The sequence below is a fragment of the Danio rerio genome, chromosome 16 (genome assembly GCF_052040795.2).
Source record: "Danio rerio strain M-AB ecotype USA chromosome 16, GRCz13ab, whole genome shotgun sequence".
Taxonomy (NCBI): Eukaryota; Metazoa; Chordata; class Actinopteri; order Cypriniformes; family Danionidae; genus Danio; species Danio rerio.
In genome coordinates, this window is record NC_141036.1 from 937,501 (window position 1) to 943,747 (window position 6,247).

A 6,247-nucleotide genomic window follows, 5' to 3' on the forward strand; every position below is an offset into this window, starting at 1 on the left:
CTTGAACTCAGAGCAGAGCTTTATTATGTTTGCTGGTGTGTGTGTGTGTGTTTGTGTGTGTGTGTGTGTGTGTGTGTGTGTATAAAATAACAGATCATGTTTAATGCTGGAATTTGTTATGAATATTTACAAAAACTATAGACACTTCTTACTGGATCATGTTAAGTCGCTGCTGGAGGGTGAATTAATTTCGCATGTTTTTGAGTAAAGTCAACAAGTTGGTCTCGTCTGGACACTGTGCAAATAACCTGAACACTGCTGTAACATCCAGAGCGCAAATAATCACGCCTTTCCCTCAAATAATGATGTCTGAACACTTGAGGAGAAAGTTATTCACTCTCCTGTGAAATTTAAACTGTTTTTCAAATATTTCCCAAGTGATTTTTACAGTATTTCCTTTTATATTTTTCTGCTGGAAAAACTATATTTCTTTGGGTTTTGCTGGAATAATAATAAAAATAAATAAAAATATATATGTATATATATATATATATATATATATATATATATATATATATATATATATATATATATATAATAAAACAAATAATAAATGAAATAAAAAATAAAAATATAAACAAAATAAAATAAAAAATAAACAAAACAAATGCATACATAAATAAATAAACAATAAGCAGAAAGCTTTTATTTTTTAAGGGTTTTTCAGAAAAAAAGTTTAATAAAATAAACAAAAAACAAATTAATAAATAAATGTGCAACTAACTAACTAGCTAACTAAATACATAAATGAATAAAATGTTTTGTTCGACAGCAAAACAGTATATTAAAATTTACAAAAATGTAATAAATTTATTTAATAAATTTAATCTCACAGATCTAATTAATTCTGCAACTAACACATTTAATACTGTGAATAATATAGCATTATAGAGACTTGTAGAGGGTAAAAATATAGTAAATTGCATTGTACAAATAATAAATTGTGGTTTTTTTGTGTTGCTAGTTAGAAAACTGTTCTAAACTTTAAAAAATCAAAGTTCAGGCTCATGAATGGATGAAGTTTCTCTATCCCAAGAGCAGAGCAGACACGCAGACACACACACACACACACACACACACACACACACACACACACACACACACACACACACACACACACACACACACACACACACATTATTACCAAACACTGATAATCTGAGCGCATTCGTCTGCATGTGAACCTCCTCATATGTTTGTCAGTGAACCCAAACAGAGGGAATTCTCAACTCAAACTGGGTCAGCTCTCTCGCTGCCTGCAAATAAAACAAGACAAAAAACGTGAAGAAAAAACCTTCAGAAACCTCCCAGGGGGACGGAGAGATTACCCCAAACGATTGAATTAGCCTGGCAGCTATAGGGGGTGCTGGGAGGCGGGAATGCTAGAAACTAATGGTAAATAACAAGCTTTTGACAATTGTGCTGCTCAGAGGAATGCTGGAGACGGGACCTTTCCCCTCCGCTGTGTTCCTCCAACAAACAGTGTCAATGAGATGGCATCCCACCTCACACTGATTTGCATGGTTGTCACCAGCCTGAAAGCCAGTTTAAAGGTACATCCTTTATGTGCCAGAAAAAGGATTAAATGCATCCCCACAAAGAGGCTTTGATTTCTCGCTAAAATAACATTAGAAGAGTGGCCAGGGCCTGAAGTTAAATCTACACCTCGCACTTCTCCAGAATCTGCTTTATATTTATTTATTTCTGATTTGAGTCTCTCCTGAGAGGCGAAACTTTTCTGCTTTCACTCTGAAAGCTATTTAGTCTTTAAGGCGTGTGAAAACTAAAATGTAATTAAGTTCATAATTAAGTGATTAAGCAAATAAATAAATAAGCAAATGAATGAATGAATAAATAAATAAACAAATGAATGAATAAATAAACAAATAAATGAATGAATAAATGAATAAATAAATAAATAAATAAATAAGCAAATATATATATATATATATATATACACACACATATACTTATATACACATATACATATATATGTGCGTGTGTATGCAAGAATTCAATAAATAAATAAATAAATAAATAAATTAAAGTCTGGCTCACGTAATGTTTTTCAATTGTAAATAATTAGAAAAAAAACAACCTATGATGTTAATGATAATAATAATTGCACTTCTCTAAAATGTGCTTTATATTCTCGGTATTTATTTAGTCTGTGTTGAGTTTTTCTTGAGAGTAAAATATACTTAATAATAAATATAATAATTACTAACAATATGGAAATAATAATACTTTAATATACTTAATAATAATAATAATATAAGTTCTTAATAATAAATAAAACAAATTCTTATACCATTACATACAATAAAACTTTAACACCTCTTGACATCTAAAAGAAGACAATTATTGTGTTGATTATTTATCTATTTATTCATTCATATGCTTTAGAGTTATACAATTCATTCTGCATAAATCATTGGTTTTAAAATATTTTGAGCTATTTATTGTTATTAGTAAAACATAGGATCATTTTATTTCCTATAAACAATCATACAATATACACAACTCTTAAATGTTTAGTAACTAAAAAAATGAGTAAATTTTTTATAAATGAAAAAAAAAAAAATAAATAAATAAATAAATTAATTATTTAATTAATTAAGCAACCATCTGAATATTTTTCAAACGTTAAGAATTAGGAATAAAAAACTCTGTCCAAGCTAAATAATAATAAAAACAACAACAAAAACAACAACAAAAACTGCCCAGCTCAATATTTGACATCTAAAATGAAGAAATTATTATTATTATTTTTATTTATTGAAGTATTAATTAACTAATTAATTTATTTCAAATAAAATTATATGGGAATCATTTTATTGTACTATAAATATTTGCAAATATAGACAGCTTTTAAATGTTTGATCATTTTAAACCTAAGTGCTAAAATGAAGTAAATAAATAAATAAACAAACAAACTTAGACTTAAAAAACAAACTTAAAATTAGTAATTTTATTAGATTAGCTTTGATTATTTCTAAATACATACTACGATCAAACAATAAAACAAACAATGTCTATAGTACAAGTGTAATATGTATATATAAAGAAACTTGTTCAGTACAACACACAAATGCTTCCTTCTGTAAATGAATAAATAAATGAGGTGTGTAATTCATGCACATTTCTGAACACTCCCCTCATCTGCCATTGGTTATTGATGGTCACGCCCCTCCCCACAGTCAACATTATTGTGCTGATTTGATCCAACAAACACATACAGATTTAGAAAACTGCACAAAATGGCTTTGCCTGCATGTTAAACTAAATACTTACAAAAATACTAATAAATAATTATATATTATACACAGCAAATTTAAATATCTTCTGTGTGTGAATGTAAATAAATGATACTGGATTTAGTGTGCCGCCAGCGTTTGTTCGTCCAGCATGTGTTTTTCATGAGGTGCAGTGTGTGCTGCATATGAGTCTGAGAAAAAAAGAAGTGAAATATTTCAGGAAATGCTGTCTAAAGCAGCATCCTGATGAGCAGACTTCTTCACATGTGTGTGTGTGTGTGTGTGTGTGTGTGTGTGTGTGTGTGTGTTTTGGTGGTTTACAAGGAAAGAGATGTGTATAATGACATAAGTATGATTAGTTTTACTCTATTAAGGTGGTTTATGAGGAAATGTCGTGTGTCTTTGTAATTCAAAACACTTAAACATAGTATTTAGTGTAAAAATTGAGGTCTAAAACCATAAAAAATATATCAAATGTATAAAATACATAATGACAATCGAGAGTCTTTGTAAACCACCAATACCAGCATGTGTGTGTGTACTTGTTTTGGTGGTTCACAAGGACAGAAATGTGTATAATGAGATTGATATGATTAGTTGTACTCTATTAAGTTAGTTTATGAGGACATGTGTTAGGTCCTTGTAACTCAAAACACTTAAACATAGTATTTAGTGTAAAAATTGAGGTCTTACACAATTAAAAATGCATCAGATGTATAAAATACATTACAACTAAGGAGAGTTTTTGTAAATCACCAATACCAACATATATGCATGTATATGTGTGTGTTTGTGTACTTGTCTTGGTGGTTTACGAGGACATAAATGTGTATAATGACGTATGATTAGTTGTGCTCTATTAAGGTGGTTCATGAGGACATGTCTTGTGTCCTTGTAAATCAAAACACTTAATAATATTTGGGGTAATAATGAGGTCTTAAACCATTAAACATTTCTCAAATGTATAAAATACATTACGACTATGGATAGTCTTTATAAATCATCAATACCAGCATGTGTGTGTGTGTGTGTGTGCGTGTATGCGAGACTTGTTTTTGTGGTTCACAAGGACAGAAATGTGTAAAATGACATGGGTTTGATTAATTGTACTCCTATTAAGTTTGTTTATGAGGACATGTCTTGTGTTCTTGTAATTCACAATGCTTAAAAATAATATTTGGGGTAATAAAGAGCTATTAACCATAAAAAAAAATTTCTCAGATGTATAAAATACCAGCATGTATGAATGTATGTGTTTGGTCATGTGTATACTAGTTTTAGTGGTTCACAAGGTAAGACATGTACACAATAACACAGGTATGATTACTTGCTTTCTATTAAAGTGGTTTATGAGGACATGTAATTTGTCCTTGTAGTTCAAAACACATGCAAATAATATTTGGGGTAATAATGATATCTCATGTGTGTGTACTTGTTTTGGTGGTTTACAAGGACAGAATGTGTATAAATGACTTGTGTATGATTCGTTGTACTCTATTAATGTGGTTTATGAGGACACTGCTTGAGTCCTTGTAATTCAAAATGCTTAAAAATAATATTTGGGGTGATAATGGGGTCTTACACAAATAAAATGTATAAAATACATCAAGCCAATGGAGAGTCCTTGTAAACCACCAATACCAGCATGGATGTGTCTCAATCTGATGAAGATGTTTCTCAGTTCATGTTCTTCTCTTTGCATGTGCTTTCTTAACTACAGCGGTTTTTGAACTCTGTCAGCCACCGTCCGTTTGCTAGGGTTCATCCCTATGCTCTAATCCCTTCAAAGTGTTTACCTCTCAGAGTTACAATTTTACCACAAAAAAATGATCATGGGGGCCCAAAACATTCATGTTTACCACTAAAAATATTTCAATCCGACGGGCCCTTAAAAGTGACCAATATAGTACACTCCGGTTTAAGATGATGCCTCAAAATGGCAGCCATGATTGTTTTCTTTTTCTACAACAACCACTACTTCTACTACTATTGCTATTACTACAAAAACAACAACAACATCTACAACGGCCTACAACTACTGACAGAAATCAACAGCACAACTGGATTGTAGCGTATGTTGCCAGGTTGACATGAAAAAGCTTTAAGATTTGAATATTTCGTCAATTATGTGAGTTAATGAGCTTCATTCAAGATCTGCTAACTTGGCAAACACCAACAAAAAGTGATTATTTGTAACTAGATGGGGGAAATTATGGGAGAAACAACACAACAAGAGGGTGGCGGGGTATGGGTGTGATATATGGGAGACTCCCGGGGAAAAACTGAAGTGTTGTCTGTTATGATTAAGACGCTTCAAAACATGTGTGTAAAAGCAGACGATGTGCAGGCTATGATTAGTTTGCATTCTTTCCAGATAATTGAAACCATCCCCATCGTAATTAGTGATTGTCATTGGCTGAGGAGACGACGAATAACACAAGTGAACATAATGAGATATTTTGGTTTTGGTCTTATGGAGGCCTTCAGTTTGACGATATCATAAGGGGAGCTCTTTCTATTTTTGCTGGCCAATCATAGTTTAAAAGGATTGAGGTGAAGTTGGTTTTATATCTCACAGAGTCATCCAGTGACAACTTGTGGCATGCTTCCTATAGTGTTTATCATGGTACTTTGAATATTGGGTCTGCACTCTCATGCAAGTATGACTTCATAACTGTAGTAGCTTTGACTGGTAATATGACTTCACAATGTAGAATTTGCAAACAATACTATTCTGAAATTATATTATTAAAGAGAATGTCTGAATGTGTGAGTTTAAAACCAACCTTACCTCAATTTTAAAAGACTTTCACACAACCGTTAGTGTTCTCATGCAGTGTGTTTCAACTTACTAAACACCAAGTTAACTCATAGGCAATGAAGACAGAGTCATAGTAAGGTTATAATCATTAACTGTCACTCTTCCTACAATGTGGTAAACTGTGCCATAAAACAATACAACAACACTCAGAGTAATTGCATTTAAAATG